Source organism: Peromyscus californicus, unplaced genomic scaffold (assembly GCF_007827085.1).
Source record: "Peromyscus californicus insignis strain IS unplaced genomic scaffold, ASM782708v3 Scaffold_6__1_contigs__length_162567912, whole genome shotgun sequence".
In the NCBI taxonomy this organism is placed as follows: domain Eukaryota; kingdom Metazoa; phylum Chordata; class Mammalia; order Rodentia; family Cricetidae; genus Peromyscus; species Peromyscus californicus.
In genome coordinates, this window is record NW_026294584.1 from 40,150,042 (window position 1) to 40,172,849 (window position 22,808).

The 22,808-nt window shown below is 36.8% G+C and overlaps 1 protein-coding gene across 1 annotated transcript in view; it reads right to left on the reverse strand.

Moving 5' to 3' along the window:
• Positions 1-20,722: 20,722 nt before the first annotated feature.
• The window catches only part of Grm8 (glutamate metabotropic receptor 8), a 797,537-nt gene continuing 795,451 nt past the window's right edge, over positions 20,723-22,808 (reverse strand). Inside the window, exon 11 of the mRNA XM_052720824.1 lies at positions 20,723-21,294. The gene's annotated coding sequence lies outside the window, so the exon portion shown is untranslated. The remainder of the gene's footprint in view (positions 21,295-22,808) is intronic.

The window sequence follows — 22,808 nt, forward strand, 5'->3', positions numbered from 1 at the left end:
CCCAGAAGGATACAATATTACCTAAGTAAACAGGAAGTGCATTGTAAGCAACTTCCAAAAATCTAGAATGATGGAGACATCTAGCTGCCTGGACAGTCACCCAAAGTTCCTCTGCAATGTTGGGGCATCTATGTTCAGTCTATAGGCGTAGAGCCTCTCAGTCACTTTTTCCTGTGTCCTGTGGAATGTCTAGCAGTATCCTCTTTGAAGCAGGAATCAGAAGGACCATTTCACCCTGTTTTCACAAATTCAGTGATCATTTTCCTATGTGTCCTGTATGTTCAGTTTATAGAACATATTATCAAGGAGTCCAGGCAAGCATAGTTTCTTGCCCAAATGCCTATTTTTGCCATAAAGCAAGCAAACTCCATATAAAGTTTCTTCGATGCCCATCATCATTTTTGAAGTAATTGGTGCTGTCAGGAATAGACATGTCTCACTGTCCAGAAAAGCCTATGTTCTTAAAACATTTTAATTGCCATACCCTGTAGGTCTTTGAAGTATTTGAAGATTACCTACCTAATTGAAATAAATCTTGATACAAGTCATTATTGGGGTGTTTCATCTATAATATGCTATAGGAGGTTTTCTGTATGGTCTAAATATGTGTTGCTATGATTGGTTACTAAACAAGCTGCTCTGGCCTATGGCAACTCAGGTTGTAGGCAGGCAGAAAATCCAAGAGAAAGACAGGAAGAAGAAAGGCAGAGGCAGAAGAGACGCCAGCCTGCTGCCCAAGGAGAAGCGAGATGCCAGCAGCCTGGTAAAGCCACAGAACACATGGCAAAACATAGATTAATAGAAATGGGTTAATTTAATGTATAAGAGCTAGCTAGTGAGAAGCCTGAGATATTAGGCCATACAGTTTGTAAGTAATATAAGCCTCCATGTGTTTACTTGGGTATGAGTAGCTGCAGGGCCAGGTGGGACTAGAGAAAACTTCTGGCTACAATAGTATTTAAAAATCTATGGTAGCCTAACTTTCATTAATGATGAAGACATTTCAGTTTTATTTTATCTATTCCTATCATGCTGTTAGAATATGCCATATTCTGTACGAAGTAACAAGTAACAAAGCTAACAGAAAATGTTATTTACAAAACATAACTCTCAGTTAGTGAGATGTCTTATATTTATGACTTGAGAACTCAGTTTTGTAATAATCTTATAACCATCCTTCAGAATATTTATCTTTGTCAGAAACTGAATATTGACAAGTAAAAGTGTCCTTTAATCCTTCCAGATGTGGAGATGTTGAAAATTAAACTCAAGATACAACACTGCTTAACATTTGCAAATCATTCAACTCTGATAAAAGAGACAAACTATAAATTGGACTAGTTGACTAGAGCTTAAAGATTCCTTCAAGCCATATCAGCAGAAGCAAACAAAACAAAGACAAATCAACATCAAAAAATCAAATAAAAACACAGAACACATAAATGCTAGGGACAGCATATGGATTTACTAATACTTTCACCTGTATTTCATATATAAAATTGGCCCCATTTTATTTTCCCTGGTTTTCCAGGAGCTGGAAAAAATAAATAATTATCTATCCTTATACCACAGAAAACTGAAAAGGCCAGAAGTAACTGAGAAACCTCAGTTTTTATACTTGAAACACAATACCAATTAGCCCCAAACACATATATGTAAATAATGTACAGATTGAGTAGATTGTACTTATGTACTTAGGGAAATATATGTATGTGTGTATATGTATATATGTAACAGCAATTAATGAATAAGGGGGGCATGGATTTGAAAGAGAAAAAAGAGGTATAGGAAAAGGGGAAATGATGTGAATTACATTATAATCTTAAAAAATAGAAGAAATTTTAAAATGTGGTTGTTTTATATGATCAACATTTTTCTCACATGCAAGTAAGAAGTGTGTGCTGTTGGCATCCTGGGCCCCTGTAGAACTCTACACTAAGTTCTAGTCCCTATGACTATGGAAAGCAACTTAGAAACTATTTTTAGCTTTCACATCTACCAGGTAAAGTTTCCTTGGGGACAGAGAAAATTGATACAATGGTGAGAAGAGAAAGAATGCCATAAATACAATATGGCAGATGCAGACTTGAATTTCAAGGCATTGCTCAGTTGTATATTTGCTTTTGCATTTACCAGTGTGTGGATCTAGACTGAACATATGGATACAGCTCAGAGAGTAGCATAAGGAGTAAGGAAAACTGGGAAGTTAAAACCAGTTGTTTTCTTTGTGATTGTAGAACAAAATGATGCTTGATAGAAAAGCAATTGGTGATTGGGAGTGATTATAAAGCTGTGTCCCTGGAATATACTGGGCTGAAATGCAGGATACTGTTTCCTTCTAATGCTGAACCTTCAGTTCAAAAGTACTTATCCTGTGCTCAGAGAAACTAGTGGAAATCTCTGTGTCAAATGTTGCTTCCCTAGCATATGACTTATTGACAATAACATTAAGTTTTTGCCACTTTCCCCCCACCTCTCTCTTTCTCTCAGACCTCCAGCTATTGTGATTATGTTCATCATATACAGTGCCAAATACAGAATCCACTAGCCACATGGGGCTGCTGAACACTTGAAATAGAGCTCAAGGAATTAAAAAATGTAATTTCAATTTTCAGATATTTAATAATTTATAAAACACCTGTGGCTATCTGTGGGAAATAGCATTTGTTTGGCAAATGTCAAAAGTATGCTACTTAAAACATTTTATTGGGGCACACAGAGAACTATCTTTTTTGTGTAATGGTGACAGGAAGGGATGTGGTCCATGAATACACACATAAATGCCCCTACCTGTTGAGGGAGTCAAAGAACTTACCTCACATCCCTATGTCTTCCCCCAAGGACAGCACCAATAAGAAGTGAATCCCTTCCACCCAGATCCAGTGTTTGTTACTCGATTGTTGAGAATATAAACATACAAACTGAAAGCAATAATCAGTGGATACACATCAAAAGGTAGATAGCAACAGTGTATAGCTTAACAACATCCACAGGACCCTAAGGGAAACAGGGCAACTGGTATCCCAGGCTTTGAAGTGAGAAGAGATGTAGGCTAGCTCTCACACTTTCTTGAGTATATATTCTATATACTCTTACTTCTAGAACAAATTTAAGATACTTAGAAACCATTGAAACATGATGGCATGGTATAGTATGCATTACTATAAAAGGAAACATTTGATACACTGTAAGTAATATTTCACATACACACACACACACACAAAAAAAAAAAAACAATATTCCCTTCATCACAATGGCAGTTCAATTGTAGGTCATCAAGGACTTAGTATTTTTTTCTTTATTAAGAAACTTTTTTATTCATTTTACATGCCAACTACAGATCCCCCTCTCATCCCTCCTCCCACTTCCCCCCAGCATTTTCCCCTGAACCCATCCCCTATTCCCTCCTCCAAAATGGTACTTCAGCTAAGTGTGGTACATTCAGTTGACACAGGTCCATGCCTGACCCACCCCCTGCATCAAGGCTAGGTGTCCCACAATAGGTAATGGGCTCAAATTAGTGTTTTTTATTCAGAGTGTTTCAGCAGTCCAAGAGTTATTGCCTGAGGTAGAAAGACCAAAAACAGAAAAGGAAATGAAAGGAGAGGGGAGGGGAGGGGAGGGGAGGGGAGGGGAGGGAAGGGAAGGGAAGAAGGGAAGAAGGGAAGGGAAGGGAAGGGAAGGGAAGGGAAGGGAAGGGAAGGGAAAGGAAGGGAAGAAGGGAAGGGAAGGGAAGGGAAGGGAAGGGAAGGGAAGGGAAGGGAAGGGAAGGGAAGGGAAGGGAAGGGAAGGGAAGGGAAGGGAAGGGAAGGGAAGGGAAGGGAAGGGAAGGGAAGGGAAGGGAAGGAGTTTGGAAAAGCAGGAAGATTTTGTAGCTACAGTCAATATTGCTCTGTCAGTGCTGCTCAAGTTTGAGTAGTAAAGTACGCTCCTCTAGAGGGCCAGTTAAAAATAAACTTCCAGGCACCATTCTAGAACATCCAACTGGGCTGAGAATGCATACTTCCAACAATTGTCCAGGTAACACAATAATGCTTTGATTATGGTACTTTCTATTTTAGTCTTGCTTTGAAATTTAACATTCAGGTGATGATACCATTCTGGATTTTGTAGGTTCTACCATAGGGTGTGTATGTGTGTGTGTGTGTGTGTGTGTGTGTGTGTGTGTGTGTGTGTGTGTGTGTGTGTAGGAGCAGACACATGTGTGTATGCGTGTTTCCCCTCTTTTTATTTGCATGTCTGGGATTAAATTAATCTTTTAATGTTTCCCAAGAATGAGACCCAAATATAGCTTTTAATTTCTTCTTCTCCCTGCATCTTTCTTTTTTGCCATTTTTTTCAATCAGCCCTTCTCTACTTGGTAAACCTGTAACTTTTCATGTCCTGATTTGTATTTCAAGGTCAAGGAAAATGGCCAAAATAAAATCTAGCTTAGCAGTGACTTCAGTTTTAATGTATCCCTAAGGGATACAGAACAAAACTATGCCCCAGTCATCACTATTATCTCTTTCACTGTAGGAAAGTCAGAGTGTGAGATGGTACTTGTGTGTACTGACAGATCCTTACAGCTAAACTTCCTTTGCTGCAGAAAGAAGTTGGGTCTGAGGTAGAGGTGTTCAGAACTTATGAAGAGGTTCTGGTGACATGGCTCAGTGGGTTAAGATGCTTGCCTAATAAACCTGGTGACCTGAACTTGATTCCCAGAATCCATGTAAAGCTAGATGGGGAGACTGACTCCGCAAAGTTGTCCTCTGACTATTACACGTCATATGCACACATGCATAATAATAATAAAGTAACCATTTAATTAAAAGGTCTTACAGAAAAAGAACACAAGGCTGCCTGACACCTGCTCATAAACAGATCTGCACTGTCAACTTCTTAACTACTTCATTGACTCTCTCGAGTGAGTTGCTCAAGAGAAACCAGCCTAAGCTGCACTACTGTAGGATCTGTTTCAGTAGATCTGATTTTATAATAGGAGACCTGTAAAGACTTACTTATGACACTGTAAAAAAAAAAATAAGTATTCTTTCTCCATTCTTACCATCCCACACTACTAAAAGTTCCCAAACAGGCCATTTTCCTTGACCTTGAAATACAAATCAGGACATGAAAAGTCACAGGCTTACCAAGTAGAGAAGGGCTGATTGAAAAAAAATGGGAAAAAAGAAAGATGCAGAGAGAAGAAGAAATTAAAAGCTATATTTGGGTCTCGTTCTTGGGAAGAGTTCTTGCACTTACCTCTTCTGTGAGAGCAGCCACGTCTACAAATGTTGCACATATCTTCAGGCTCCAAAGACACATTTTATAAAAGTCCAGATGTTCACAGACACCCTGCAATCAATTTCCACCTGGGATAATTTCATTCTTTCTATCCAAGGGCAGTTTGAACAGGATATGATATATTTTGTTTTGGGGTTGCTGTAAGTACCAATAGCTCAAGAGGTACTGCTATAATAATGTACTTTATCCAGCTAGTGGCTGACCTCCAGGGAGCTGTAGATGTTTTATTATTAGTTTCTTATTAGTTATCAAACATTGAGGTCTTCTGCAGGAAATAGAAAGTCTTATTACTTCCATTTTACAGGTAAAGCAATCAAGGCCCAAAGGCTAAATGATTGCTTTGTAGCCTCAGAGAATCTAAACCCCTTATGCTTCTCAGGTCAAGGGTATAAGACTTAAATAAAAACAGCAAAAACCCACTGTGTGAAATATCTGTCTTGTCATCCACCAACCTGAAAGGGAGTCAAACTTTCTATCTGGCAAATTTGTCATAACATTTTTGGTTTATGAAGCAACAAAACATGTCTCTTTCTTTACCCATTTATAATTGGATTTTTGTCTGTTGAATCAGATGCTTTTAGATACCAACTTTTGTTTTTTGGGGGGTTGGGGTGAGATAGGGTTTCCCTGTGTAACAGCCCCAGATCCTGAAACTCGCTCTGTAGATCAGGCTGGCCTCAAACTCAGAGATCTGCCTGCCTCTGCCTCCCTAGTGCTGGGATTAAAGGTGTGCACCACCATACCTGGCTAACCACCAACCTTCCCAAAGTTTAACTTGTACTTATATTCTGTATAATCAAGAGTATTCAAAAAAGCCTCTCTGCCTGGAGCTTTGGAAGAACGCAAAAACACCTTAGAAACTTGGGCCTACTCTGTGTATTGTCTTTTTGTTCCAGCATTTTAGCTCCTGGTGTTATATACAAATACTGCCAGTCCCCAGAGCTTCCTGCTTCTTTCCACTGTCTGTGCTGGCTTCTCATATCTCTTATGACTAGACCAAATACGTCCCTCTGAGGACAACACATCTGTCCTATATATGGAATCACTTACCTGCTTTTGTACTCTACTATAGTCTTCAAAATTAAGACACATTTTTATACATTTTCTGCCCATAATGATTTCAGTTCATGTTCCTCTCATTATATTCTGGGTTGCTACAATCTCACTTCAACTATGACCAAATATGAAGCTATTAGTTTGGTTGGAATACTCTAGGATGTGATAGGCTCTTCAGTTTGTGTCTGAACATTATACTTATTTAAAGGCTCAGCAAATTTGATTGTCTTCAAGGAGAGAGTTTGTGGGTGGTTCCATTTGCATGTGTGTGTGTGCACATGTGAGAGTAGGTGTCCAAGAAGGGTAAAAGAGTATGTCAGATCTCTTGGAGATGGAATAACAGGTGGTTGTGATCTACCCATCATGCGTGTTGGGAACCAAACACAAATCCTCTGCAAGAGAAGTATGTGTTCTTAATTGCTGATCCATCACTCGAGTCACAAAACCCTTTTTGCTGTAATCCCAAATAGTTGAAATCTTCACAAATTAATAATAACAATATCGATCAATATTGTAGATACTGAGTGAAGATACACAATAGTATGAATATTCAGGAGTGTAGACCACGTTTAGATGGGGAGTTTTTACAACTCCTCTGCCTGCCGGTGACTGTCAAACTTATTGAGTACCGACTAACAAAGACACTAATATTAAAATGAAGTTTTTTTGAGCCCTGAACTAAGAAATTCTAATTTGTTAGGTTGGAATATTGCAACGTATATTCTAAAGCTACATATTTATTGATGCTGGTAAAACTGATGCTCAGACTACTGTTGGAGAAACACTAGGTTATAGTCATTTGGAAAACATTGTCATTTCATGTGGTTTCTGAAATATTTGTCTCCTATTTACCCTCAAAATAAATTTCTTATCCAGAGCATTCATACCATGAAAGAAGATTTTAAGCTAATTTCTTTTAGACACAGTTTCACTCTTTAAACCTGACTGTCCTGAAATTTTCATTCTTTAAATCTGACTGTCCTGAAATTCTCTATATAGATGAGGCTGGCCTCAAAATCAAAAGATCTGTCTGCTTCTGCCTCCTGAATGCTGGGAACAAAGGCATGCAAACCACACCTGGCCCTTGAGCTAATTTTGTATTTAGAAATTTAAAGATTTAATTTCCCATAATCTATATTTTCTTGTTCTTCTGTAAGGGTGAACAAGCTAGTTTGATTTACATGGTTGTAATGCAGGAATCTACTTCTCTATCTGCATTTTCACTTATAAAACCACTTGTCCACATATAGGTGTATAGGTGTCTCAAATTTTACTTTAGATAGCCATCACCACTTATGGATATACATAGTATGCTTTATGTATTTATTTTATGCTTAAAACTATACTGCCAGTTATCTTAGTTATCTTAAGAACCATTCCATTACTTACAATATTTGTAGTACTCCTTGAAAATTTGTACAATCAGAAAAGACATCATGAACATTTTCTGAAAACATTTCAATTAAAAGAAGTATTTGAAATTTTTACAACAAAATTCTTACTATTGAAATTTTCATGTGTGCATATAATGTGTTTTGATCAAATCCATCCTGATTCTCTCCTCTGGAATTCCTCTCTCATCTCTCCAACTACTTTCCTTTCCAATTTCATATGTGCTCTCTCTCCCAATACATATGTACATACACTCACACACACAACACACACATGTACACACACATATCAGTATTTCTCTTCTTTCTCTCTCTAACCCCACTGAGTTCACTTAATGCCAACTGTTTGTACATGAGTGTAGAACTATCCAATAGAGCATTTTTAGTCTCTTAGAAGCAGCACTCTTAAAGAAAACAGACTCCCCCTCTTCACAGTAGCCATCCATTGCCAATGCCTCCTCAGCTAGAGGTGGGATTTCATGAGCTATTTCCTTGTCCATGCTTGGATTTGGTTAGCCTGATCTTGTGCATTCAGTTTCAACCACTGTGAGTCCATGTGTGCAAGGGCCCTATCATGTCCAGAAAGAACTGTTTTGCTGTATAATGTTAGTACCCTTGGCTCTTACACTCTCTCTGCTTCACCTTTCACAATGATTCCAGAGCCTGCTGGGGAGTAGATCTGATAAAGGTGTACTATCTAGAGATGCACACCTTATAGTTTCTTTTTCTTTCTTTTTTTCTTTTTTTCAAGCAAAATACAGGTTTCTCTCTATAGCCCTGGCTGTCTGGGAATTCACTATGTAGACCAGGCTGGCCTGGAACTTGGAGATCTGCCTGTCTCTGCCTCCAGAGTGCTGGGATTAAAATTGTGCACCACCACAGCATGGGAAGCCTTTTAGTTTCTTAACCTCTGCATGTGGAACAGTTGTGGTTCTCTGGGTTAATCACCATTTATTACAAAAAGAATCTTCTCTGATGATGCTTGAGATGTGCTGATCTGTGGCTATAATAAAGATAAGAAGTCAAAATGCAGTTTAACTATAGCAGTAGACTCTCCCCTAGCACCTGTGAACTAGCTAGTCACAAATTTTTGGACCAGTGATAAGTAGACGTCATTAGTTCGATAAAAAATTAAAATAAAATAAAACAGATCTGCAATCTGTGTAATTTTTCCAATAATGAAAAGTTTAAAAAAAATTAACATGTGCTCATGCAGTTGACCTTTGCACAGCCTTTAAACAAAACGGTTCCATTAAGTAAAATGCCCCCATTAAATATTTCAATTTCATAGCATAGTTGAACCTTGTGATTACTGCATGTCCACAGTAATTTGAAGCATTTATCTAGGTTAATTCACCATGAATCATTTTGTTCTGGGTTTTAATGCTAACCTCACAACATAAAATGGTTGAAAAAAATAAATCATTACCATGTATAAGTGGTGAAAATTAAGTTAAAATATGTTTTAACACACTCCTTTGCTTCTAAAGCTGACAGCAATAATGAAAGTACAAAAATGACATTTTCTTGTTATTATTCATATTAAAGATTCTGCTTTTCTGTAGGTAAAATGAGACCCATAATATGGTAATTGTATTTGAATAGTATACAATCAATATACTTAGAAATTAAGTAGAATCATCCAAATTCTTCTCTTGTTAGTTACTAGTACAAAAAGAAAGGAAGAAAGAAAACTCCCTCTTCAATGAGAGACAGCTGCCACTGTTAGCTAGCAACTTCTATTGTGAATATTTGTATTTAAGTACTTTCTAAAAACTGAGGGTTTTGTTTTTGTTTTTCTTAAATAGGCTATTTCAGCTTCTTCATAACAGTTAATGCCTAACACATGAATTTAGGTGGACTTTTCTCTCCTACCGGCCAGTTCCCAAATAACCGATGTGGAGTCTTAAATATTAACTATAAGTGCTTGGCCAATATCTCAGGCTAGTTACTAGCTAACTCTTACACTTTAAATTAACCCAGAATTCTTCTCTGTGCTCTGCCACGTGGCGGTACCTTCTTTCAACATGCAGCAGACACTCATCTAGGTTCTTTCTGCATCTCCCTCAACTCCGCTGACTCGCTGACTCTGCCTTTCTTCTTCCCAGTGTGCTTAGTCTGGTTTTCCCACCTAGCTTTATCCTGTCCAGCTCATGGCCAGCCAGCTTCTTTATTAACAATGAGAACAACACATCTTCATATTGTACAGAAGGATTATTCCACAGCACATGAGCCCATAAACCCTTCTGTGTTCTGGTTTACTGTTCCAGTCTATAAAGTCATTATGGAATTTTGTACCCATACAGCAGCCCCAAGGACACATAACATATCTATTTTGTATCTCAGATCTCTGCTGGTGGAGAGTCATCTTCGAAAATCCAAGATACACAATTAAAGTATATATGTAAGAATTTGCAAATTTGAAATTTTCATTTTATATTCATTTGTAAATGGAGTCTAGTTTTAACTTCATAAAAGTTATCACTGGTGAGGGAAGACACAGAGAGAAAGAGAGAGAGAGAGAGAGAGAGAGAGAGAGAGAGAGAGAGAGAGAGAGAGAGAAAGAGAGAGAGAGAGAGAGAGAAATCTTGTGTGGGGACTCTGGAGGAGGGGAGCTAACAGGTTAGGACCTAGACATTGAAAACTTTGAAACAGTTTGAAACCCTGCTTTTTAAAATCAATTGCTGAATTCCAGTCTTGCAGAAGTGAGTGTCCAAATACCTTTCTTCTCTTTGACCTAGAAGATTTAGGCTTGTCAGAAAAATGTAGAAAGATCACGAGCTATAGAAATGATAGATAAAAGGTAGATTTTTGAATCTACTAAGAAAAGAAAAAAGAGAGAATATGGATATGATAAGATAAAAGATAGATTATTGAATATACTTTTAAAAAAGAATTACTTGTGTTAAATGGGAAAAGTAACAAATTTTTTATCTGAATTTGTCAAATATTAATGGAAAGAACATTGTTAATATATATAATGGAGTTTTTTGTCTGAATCTGTCAAATGTTAATGGACTGGACATTGTTAATGTAATTCTTGACTGTACATATTGTATATACTTTTCCTTTTGTTAGTTATTATTTTTTTAATAATAAACAAAAAAGGGGAAATGTTGTTGATATATTGTGCACTCCAATAAACTTATCTGAGGGTCAGAGAACAGAATAGCCACTATATTAAACATAGAGGTTAGACAGTGGTATCACAGGCTAGCATTCAAGAGGCAGAGATCTATCTGAATCTCTGGGAGTTCAAGGCCAGCCTGGTCTACAGAGAGAGATCCAGGACAGGCACCAAAACTGCACAGAGAAGCCCTGTCTCAAAAAACCAAGAAAAAAAAAAAGTGACAACCACCATTTCTTTTTTCTTGTTTTTTTTTTAATTTATTTTAATTTTGCAGTACAATTCATTCTACATATCAGCCACAGATTCCCTTGTTCTCCCCACTCCGACCCCCCTCACCTTCCCCCCAGCCCACCCACCATTCCCACTTCCTCCAGGACAAAGCCTCCCCCGCGGACCGAGATCAACCTGGTAGACTCAGTCCAGGTAGATCCAGTCCCCTCCTCCCAGGCCGAGCTAAGCGACCCTGCATAGGCCCCAGGTTTCAAACAGCCAACTCATGCAATGAGCACAGGACCCGGTCCCACTGTTTGGGTGCCTCCCAAACAGATCAAGCCAATCAACTGTCTCACCCATTCAGAGGGCCTGATCCAGTTGGTGACCCCTCAGCCATTGGTTCATAGTTCATGTGTTTCCATTCATTTGGCTATTTGTCCCTGTGCTTAATCCAACCTTGGTCTCAACAATTCTCGCTCATATAAACCCTCCTCATTCTCGCTAATTGGACTCCTAGAGCTCCACCCAGGGCCTAGCCATGAATCTCTGCATCCAGATCCCTCAGTCATTGGATGGGGTTTCTAGCACGACAATTAGGGTGTTTGGCCATCCTATCCCCAGAGTAGGTCAGTTCGGGCTGTCTCTCGACCATTGCCAGCAGTCTGTTGTGGGGGTATCTTTGTGGATTTCTGTGGGCCTCTCTAGCACTTTGCTTCTTCCTATTCTCATGTGGTCTTCATTTACCATGGTCTCCTTTTCCTTGTTCTCCCTCTCTGTTGTTGATCCAGCTGGGATCTCCCGCTCCCCCAAGCTCTCTTTCCCTCAATCCTCGCCCTTCATTACCCCCACTCATGTCCAGGCTGTTGATGTAGATCTCTTCCATTTCTCTGTCATTGGGCGATCCCTGTGTCTTTCTTGGGGTCCTGTTTTCCAGGTAGCCTCCCTGATGATGTGAGTAGCAGTCCAGTCATCCTTGTTCCACATCTAGTATCCTCCTATGAGTGAGTACATACCATGTTTGTCTTTGTGAGTCTGGGTTACCTCACTCAGGATGATTTTTTCAAGATCCATCCATTTGTCTGCAAACCTCATGATGTCATTGTTTTTCTCTGCTGAGTAGTATTCCATTGTGTATATGTACCACATTTTGTTTATCCATTCCTCAGTTGAAGGGCATCTAGGTTGTTTCCATGTTCTGGCTATTACAAACAATGCTGATATGAACATAGCTGAACAAGTGCTCTTGTGGTGTGGTTGAGCATTCTTTGGGTATATGCCCAAGAGTGGTATAGCTGGATCTTGGGGGAGATGGCTTCCCAATTTTCTAAGAAAGCGCCATATTGATTTCCAAAGTGGTTGTACAAGCTTGCATTCCCACCAGCAGTGGAGGAGAGTTCCCCTAGCTCCACATCCTCTCCAGCATAAGGTGTCTTCAGTGTTTTTGATCTTAGCCATTCTGACAGACCGAATTGTTATGCTAGAGACCCCATACAATTACTGAGGGAACTGGATGCAGAGATCCACGGCTAGGCCGGGAGTCCAATTAGCGAGAATGAGGAGGGTTTATATGAGCGAGAATTGTTGAGATCAAGTTTGGATAAAGCACAGGGACAAATAGCCAAATGAATGGAAACACATGAACTATGAACCAATGGCTGAGGGGCCCCTAACTGGATCAGGCCCTCTGAATGGGTGAGACAGTTGATTGGCTTGATCTGTTTGGGAGGCATCCAGGTAGTGGGACCGGGTCCTGTGCTCATTGCATGAGTTGGCTGTTTGAAACCTGGGGCTTATACAGGGTCACTTGGCTCGGCCTGGGAGGAGGTGACTGGACCTGCCTAGACTGAGTCTACCAGGTTGATCTCAGTCCTCGGGGGAGGCTTTGCCCTAGAGGAGGTGGGAATAGGGGGTAGTCTGGGGGGAAGGGGAGGGTAGTGGGAAGGGGGAGAACAAAGGAATCCGTGACTGATATGTAAAACTGAATTGTATTGTAAAATAAAATAAGATTAAATTAAAAAAAATTTGTCTACAACCAACAATCTTTTTTTATTGTCCTTTTCTGCCAAGATTTTACCTTATGATAGACTTCGAGAATGCACACAGCTTCTATCGAAAAAAAAAAAAAAAACAGTAAGAAGGTTTTAGATCCAGGAAACAATCACTAGGTAGTAATCATGCTTGAGACTAAATGATAATTACTAGGCACAGTTTGCCCTAGCAGAGGGATGTTATCCCAGACTTGTGGATCATGAGGTTCTATTCTTGGTCCGATGACTGGTGTATGACTTGAAATTGAGTTTTACTAGTTGTTAGGGCGAATCATGCCATGTGGATGACATTATAATAATAATGCACGGTATCTTATCAAGAAATGTATGCACTAGTTAACTAAGGAAGTACTTGTGCATGAAAGAAACAGTCACAGCCTGCCATCTCAGGGCTGTAATAAAAATCACCTTTATAAACATAGTGGATAAAATTCTGAAAAACATTACTTTAAAAATAAAAACTTATGTAACCAGGGTGACACAAGAGGAAGCTGAAGTAAGTCCCTCAAGTGGTCTTGTCATGTTTCCTAAATTCTTTCACAGGACTTGAGAACTTTTAAAATGTGGTATAAAAAATAGACCATGAACCATGATAAAATGGCCTCCGTGTGATCTGGTCTTCCAGTGTGCCTGGGATCCTAAAAACTATCCATCAGGGGAAGCTCAATGAAAACAAAAAACCAAATCAAATAGAAATTTGAAGCTAACTCTATAATTCATCTGAAATATATCCCTCAGAATAAATGTACTCCCCAAAGATAAGAAGGGTTGTAAAGATCTTCTGGCATCAGACTTCGATATAAGTGGTTAATAACTTCACTTATTATGATTATCGTTAATATCATTGATATAAATTCTAGTAGATACTTTACGTTCTTTACATAATGTTTACCACTCTAGTTGGCAGCACAAGCCTGGCAGACCAGGGCCTAAAAATGAGGCAGATTAAAGTCTCATGTAATAGCCACCTTTATTTAGAGCATCAGACAGTTTATACTCTGGGGGTTAAGAAAGGTCACCTGAATAAAGTTCTCATGTTTTCAAGCTGTATATAATCACCAGGACAAGCTACATGTGACAAAATGTATTTTTCCAGTCATATGAATAACAACAGCTGAAATAAACTTACTCCTGTCTGCTACACCTGGGAGGAACATGGAAACATTTCAAGAAGAATTCTGTGTTTTGAAGAAATGGAAGTCACAAAACTCTTGTGTTTTCTTGGAGTTTTCTCACAAGCATTCAGAATTCTCTTCCCAGGACTCCATTCTTGGGTGGCATTCCTCCAATAACCTATAAGTCAATGAGAGGACTTAATAAGTTTTCACATTATCGTTGCTGCAAGAATGAAAAAGTGAATGATTAAATGGGTAAAATGATGGAAGAAAATTTAGGTAAGCCCTTGACAGATAAGGAACTGTAGACAGAGGTTGTATAGCTACTAAAGCAGCACATGCCTGCAGGCTCAGGGTACCTGTGAGAGCAGGCAGTATACCCCCCATCCATTCTGCTTTAGAAAGATAAACTTATTGAAAAGCCACTTACTTTATTGAGATGATAAAGAGAAAACAGAAACGTGGGGATCAAAGTTGACCCAAAGATTCTCATGTGTAATAGGGAAGATAACAAAACAAAGTATTAATAACAACTAAAACAACTAAACAAAATTTAGAATAGCCACAGAAGAATTGTTATAGGAATCAGACAGAACAAATTATTGTACCCATAGTCTTTCATTCACCAAAATTTGGCCCAGGATTTCTCCAGTTATTCAAGTTAATAATTCATACATCTTTAAAATGCAAATGCAGAAGCGTAAGAGAGAAGAGGTCCTGAGCATTCAGACTGTATTAGTAACTCTGTTGCCTGGAGCTAGTGCTCCTCATAGTGTAGCCCATCTATTAATTGCAATGCAGTCTTCTCTATGACTCATAAAAAGCCCAGAAATCATCCTTTTCCCTCAAAGTACTATAATTCATTAGCAAGTCAGTAGGATCTCCTGCCAAACTGTACCCAGTCTAAAGCATTTTACATTACTAACAGTGACTCTCCCAGCAAGTGGTGGTCATTTCTAACCCATCACCTCAGTCCTCTGATAGAAGTCTGTTTCTGCCACTGTAGTCTTACATCTTCCCCCTCCTCATCCTAGAAGTCAGCAGGACTCACTTAAAAGTAAGACTCAAGTCATCTCTTTGCTCAAAGCCCTCTGATGGATTTTCACCCACAGAGGCAAAAGTCACAGATTTTCAATGACATACAAAATCTTAAAATCATATAATCTACTCATCATCAGTCTGGATGGTCTTCTGCCTCAAGACATGTCTCTTTCCTGTTCTTTCCCAAATATCTCTTCACTAAGACACTGTACATATCAAACACTTATTCCTCCAGATCTTAACCCAACCATCTCTCTTAAAATAATTTGGCCAAATTAAAATGCCAATTCAACCTTCTACTTTACAATGCTTCTTCTTAACTTAATTCTTAGCCATTTTCCCTTTATTGCTTTTGTCAGTATTTTTCACTATCAAAACCTTATTTATACTTACCATATTTTCTCTTCTCTTCTACCAAAATAGAATGGTCATGAGGGCATAGACAGATTTTTCCTCCATTGATGTAGTCTCAGCATCTACACACAATGTCTGCAACATTGTGTCTGATTAAAATGAATGAAGAGATTACTTTAATAATAAGAAAGCATATTGTTTAAAGCCCAGCTTCTATTGTCTCCACAGGAACCTCTAGAATGACTAGTTATATTTCTGTGAATATTGGTTGAAGAAATATTTGGTATAAAACAGTCATTTGGCATTGACTTGTTGGCACCCAGTAAACTACTAGTGAGTCAGAAGTTGAAGGCAGGAAAAATATGGATCTCTGAGAGCCTAGAACATACAATGAGGACATTAGCCACTTGGGGGGTATTAGCAAGTGTTACAAGAAAATTGGAGAGCATAACAAGCGGGGAGCAAAAATCAATAAACCACATTTCATCTACTTTATAATTCTGTATGTTCTAGTTGCTTCCCCTTTCTTCTCCCAGGAGATTAGTAAAGATCCTCAAAGGGACTCTTGAACTCCAGAAATACTAGTCTTCCATTCAGGAAAGAATTCTACTTGGAAATGGAGCTTTGGGCCTTTGTACTCACCATTTTTACCCTGCTCTGCAGAGCCAAAGTGAGAAGGAAAGGGGGATTGTAGACATGGTCCCCACCCTTCACCTTTAACTGGGAAACAGTCTTTGTTCTTGTTTCTTCTGCCTACAAGAAGTCAGTGGTAAGACCTCAAGAAAGCTTTGCTTGGGAAGTTCCCGAATCATTAGTGAGAGGAAGAACTACTCATGGACATACAGTAAATTATCTCCCGTTTGTCATCTTCAGGGGCACTTTTGAAAAACTGATTTCCATCCTTAGAGTAATATACTACAGAAGGAAAATACCTATCAGAAAGAAGAATTTTTGCAGGATGAAAGGTACATTTTCACAGATTATGTGTGGAAAACAGGCAACTATGTTTTTATTTACTCAGTTATTCTCACCGTGTCATAAAATCCTGACTCTAAGATGGATGTAGAGTGAAGAATGAATAGATAAAACAAAGTTGTATTATGAGCCCCTCTATTAAATACTGGGTTATAAGTAAAGCAATGAAGAGCCATGTTTATCAGAGACATTAGCCAAAGCCTAGCAATGGGCAGAGTATAAGAAGAGTGTTCCTCCAGTACTGGAGTGCCTTCAACACAGCTGTTTTTCTAGGTAGAAAACTTAATTAGGGAATTTCATCCAGTACAAATCCCAAAACATATCTGTCCAATGGAATACATGACCTCAGTGACTATGTCTTATCATATTACAGGATGTAAATCAGATCTAAATCTCTCTCATTAATCTCATCATTTACTTTATATATTAAGTGCACAATCCTACTGGCTCAAATACATTTATACTGTTTTTGCCATATTGTTAATTTCCTTATGAGGTAATGAAATGAATAAAGTTCTTGACTTATTCATTTAACTTTTTTCATAAAGTTTTAAAAAAAATTTTTAGTATTATAATTTAACACATTAATACATTTCACTGGCTATCAAAAACATTCTAAGAGCTAGTGAGTTTACCTAGTAGGGTTTAATCCATGGGCAGTTATGTGTGCTTGCTTCACAACTGTAAACATTACTTTGATTTTATATATGTATATATATATACACATGTATTCATGTAACAACAATTGATGTAAAAAAAAAGAGGTCATGAATTTTAAAGAGAGCAAGGAGGGGTAAATGGGAAAGTTTGGAGATAGGAAAAGGAAGGAAAAATTATGCAATTATATTATAATCTCAAAAACAAACAAAATAATAAAGATTGAAAAATTATAAATCGTATCAGCAAAGTCAGGTTTTCTTGAACCACTTATCAGTAGACAAACACAAAAATATATTTAGTTGGTAAATTTTGTTTTTGTTCATCTTTATTGTTTTGAAAGCAGAACTGTAAGTCAAATGTGGTGCAAGACTTTATATTATTAATAGACTGAGTTTAAAATGGAGAAAATATCTGAATGACTTACAGAGTATTAAAGGAGAAGAAAATAATATAATAGTGAAGTTATCACCATTGAAGATTATGCTGCAGAAAGAAAAAATACAATAATACAGCATTGGGTATATTTTAAAATAAAATTATAAGCTGTGTTTTCTCTTTATCTCAGTAATAGGACCCCTCAAAGTGTCATTCAGCAAGTTTCTGAACATTATTGGATGTGAGTCTCTTTTGAAGGTATCATTTCTTCTGAATGAGCTCCATTTTTACTTCATTACTCTTATTGTCATTAAATGACAACCATAGAGGCACATAGAAGCACTTCTGATGATTATTCCTCAGGACTAGAGTATGACGTCCTTCGGAATTACTTCTCATTCTTCCTCGCTTGTACTTCATTATTCCCTTTGATCATCTCATTCTAGAAAATGGATGAAAATACTGATATTAAATACAATTCAATAAATGAAGTAAGAAAAATGACGATTACATAACAGAAATGTAAGATGTCACTTCTACCCACAGTCTGAATAAAATATAAATGATTGATAATGTATTTTAAAAAATCATTATTTCTAGTATCAAAAAGTATTGATAAATATGCAGAATACTGAGTTAAAGGCAGAAAAATAATGTCTAATAAAACTTCTGTTCCTGGTTAGGTATTTTGTGCTATGGTAATTGAGAGGAGAAAAATAAAATCTTGTTAATTTTAAATCTTAATTTTTGTAAAGATTTTTAAAAATACAACAAATTAAGTTAGTCTGCAATTCCAATTCATATCTTAATGCTTATCCTCAAGTTTAAATTACTTAAAAAATAGAATCAGTTTGTGGCATACTATCATTGATTTAAGCCTCTAGTATCCCCTATCATAAGCTAATTTTTCTTAAACTCAGGTCAGACTTGGCCCAAGGTCACCCTAATACATCTCTCATTGTCTACAAGTGACATTTGCTGAATATTACTTGAAGCTACATTTTTAGCATTCCCTCTGGCATGCTGAGATTAGATGTGACATTTCTTTCCAGAATAAAACACAAGGTCAATTCTAAAGAATATAATACTGTATTTTTTGTGCAACTTTGCATTTGCTTATCTATGGGACACAGGCAGTTCATTTTAAATCACAGGATTCATGGACCACTACCAAACACATGCTAAATCCTGCTCACAGGATTCTACCATTGTCCCAGCCTGTAACTCCATCTGAACCCACAGAAAAATCTTCAAGAAAATAACCACAGTGGAGGGCAGAATGCTCTAGTTTCTCTTGTATGAAGGTGCTGGAATTGTCTGCCCCCCTGATAGGGAGGATGGCAGTGTTTTACGGGAAACAGTTTTCTAATGGTGCAAGGTTAGAGAAGTAGATCAGTGTATCCAAATTCATTAGAACCATTATGCATGCTATTATTAGTTAAATCAGACAGTGTATGAAACCAAACATTGTCAATTATTTATAAAAATATACTTAAGTAAAACAACCAATTGGTAAATTTATAATAATAACAATTTTGAAATGACATGAGTCATGTTTCATATTTTCTAAAATATTAAAAATTTTTAATAATAATAAACCCTTTCAATTGCCCTGTGAGTCCACTTTGTTTTCTTTCACCATGTCACAGCTATCCTCCCTGATTAGTGTCAATCAATACGTGGAATGTGCTTGGGTTTTTCCCTGTGGATGAAATGCAAGAATTATTAAATTTAACAATTTTTCTCAATTAAACATGAATATTTAAAATTAAGTAAAAACATCTAATGAATCATCAAAATCTTCAGTATAAAGAAACTGACCAATTTAAAAGGAAAATTTCTTGACATCTCTACCAGTCCTGAGCCACATATAAAATAAAATATAGTGTTGGCTTTATTTTTCTCAGTCTAGGTTTCATCTAGAAGGCACACCCAGAAATAGATTTAGGATTTAGATTATAAAATTGTATTTTCCATTGTTCAGATACTTAAGAATGATACTTTTATTCTTTGGTTAAAATGTTACCCTCAAAGAATAAATATTATTTTTGAGAAACTCAATATAAAGCCAATCGATGTGCATTCCCTTCTGTCCATTGTCATCTGTCTTCTTGGGGATCTAGAAAATGATTCTATATATGAAAAGAGCCTGCATGGTACTACATGAACCCTATGAATTAAATAAAGTGGCTGTTAATGTCTAGGTTGAAGCTACGGAGATAGCTCTGTATATTTATAAGGAAAGCAATGGGCCGTCCAAGCTAACTCAGCATAGAGAACATTTACTAACAAAATGATTGTAGGGACCCATTGATTTGATGAATGTCTGGGATTGTGTGTAATAGGGAAACCCAAGATAAAAATGGTCACAGATTTCAAAGCCGTTAACAGATTCTTCTTATCTGCCCTGGCATGGTTTATTAGCACCAGACAGGCTTCCTGTTTTCTCTCTCTTTAATGATACTGTTTTATGAAGCAATGAATGTTTTCATTTGGAAAATAAGAATTCATTGACATGTTATCTGAACTGTGGTTTCTTTAATGATACCAAGGAAATAAATATGCTAATTCAGAGTTTTGAATAATGACCTGGGTAAGGCCCATTACTCTACTGATTTTGGTGTCTGTTAGGCTCAGGTGAAAGAAGTTTAACATCACATAGCAGGGAATATTTCAGTATGCAAAGGTTTTTAATTAGAGGTATTATGAAGCAATTTGGTCATATGGTGATATATTTTTTCTGTAACAATTTTCATGATATAGTCTCCAAGGGAAAGTTTAACTCACTGTCTGTCAATTATTACAACTTAAAGAAATTTATACCAAACTACAACTTGATTCTTCATAGGATACTCATTATGAAAACCCATTACAGGACTCAAAAGTATTTACAAAATCTTATACAAGTGATACCTTTTCATAGAGCAATAAAACTCTCCTCATAAACACAAATAATCCAAACCATGTTTCTGAAGGAGGTAGTATCGACATGGGGCAAGGCAAAGACCTGAAAACAACGCAAGTGCCACTGGAAAGAGGACATTACCCTAGTTTTAAAACTGCAACGAAACAACTCTCAACATTTGCAAAACATTCCTTTATTATTAGAAATAAATTATTTGTATAAAAATTGCATGCGTCAATCATTGCATTTATTTTGTAGCACAATCCAGGGCTTCAATCCGGTCAGCCATTACAAGGAACAGACTCAGAGTCTTATACAAGTTGAACAGTGTGGGACAGGAACAGGAGTTCTCACAATCACAGAGAAATACTTACAAGAAGAACATCAGACATGGTTTATTTCAACAGCATTTTTTTTTCACAAGCTAACATTAGTTTTCCTTTTGAAATTTTTTTTAATGCTCACAAGTAAGCAATACTTTAGCTTGACACTCAATGGTTGTATTGTATAAAATTGGTTTCTTTGCTCCTCAATATTGATACTTTTGGCTCATGGTTAATTTTGTTCCTTACAAGACTATTGATCTGATTGATTGTAGTCTATGGAGATCTCCAGGAGCGATTTTTTTTTTGCAGTCTCATGTTCAATATTTAAGAACACACACCACCTTTCTTCAGATAGTGTCATCTTCCTGTTCAGATTGAATGATTGCTGTAGCTGATATATGTTGTCTTAGTAGAGGAAGCTGTTAAAAAAATAGACCAAGTTAATAGTGCATAATAATCACTTTGCTGATATAATTTCAAAATTCAAATTCTGCTGTCTGATGATAATGTTTTGTAATGTGTTACTTAGTATTTTAAACCATGCAGTAGAAATTCAATGAGAAATTCAGCCAAATTGTTAATCCACAAATTCCCCAGTCCAGTGTGCAGTAGTACATGGATAGTTAACAGACGAATGATTACAAAAAATGCTATTTATTAGAAAACTTCAGTAAATTCTTATTTACACACTACCTTAACAAATCAAATTTTCATACACATAAAAAGAAAGAAGATACTGATAAACTACAAAACAGACATTAAAAAATCTACCAGACTAAATCAAAGATTTTGATCATGTAAGCCAATCATATAATCCAATGGTTATAATTATTTGTACCTTGACAATGTATATTTTCCATTTAAAAATTAACAATAATCTCAGACTTTAGAAATCAACAAACCAAAATCTCAAGTACACACAACTTTTAGCTAAATATTGACATAGTCAATAGATATTTGTGGCTTTTTAAAAATTTTAACTAAGGTATACATGGAAATAAAGTCTCAAAGGATGAAATTAATATTTAACTCTACTGTTACCAACTTACTATGAAACAACACTCATTGTTGTAAGACTATTAGAAAGATACAAATAACAAAATATTCTGTCAAATTTACACTCATGCTCACACTTTCAAAGAATACAAAACGAAATATAAATAACTGCACAATTCAAACATATAATTATTGTGTGAAAATGTTCAAAATTGTTATCTACTTTAAGTTAAATACTAGAATAATTAAAAACTGGAACATGTATTTCAATGCCTTAATTTAATTCAGAATGAAAATATTCTTAAATAATTTATTATAGTTGTGTAAATTGAGCATTGCTAGAAATCATAAAGCTATTCTTTGAACATACGTGATAATCAGACTTATCCCTCTGAAATTCTGAACACCTGTGATGGACCCAACCAGCTTACAGATAAAGCCATACTGAGTCTATCACTAAAATTAACACAGTCCAAGCTAGTGCTAATTATACATGACTTTAATAACTTTTATTTAATTGAATAATATTAAGTACGTATTCAAAATATGTTGCTCATAAATTTACGTTATCTTCACTAATCACACTCTATAATTATCATGGAATAGTGGAGAAAAGTGGACTTGACTCCAGTTATACATTACATTCTATTTCTACACAATGAATGACAATTAAGCAGATCCATATGCATCACCCTCACCACTAATTGAAAGCTGTAGCAGGTAAGAATAGAAAGAGAGAATAATTGGGGGGGAATAATTTTTACTTTGGGAAAAATACTATTGTATCCCTCTTCTGCCTCGTGTGTGTGTGTGTGTGTGTGTGTGTGTGTGTGTGTGTGTGTGTGTGTGTTTGTGTTGTGTGTATGTGTGTGTCCCTATGTGTATGCCCCTGTGGGTGTGTCTCTGTGTATATCACTGTGTGTGTGTGCATGTCTCT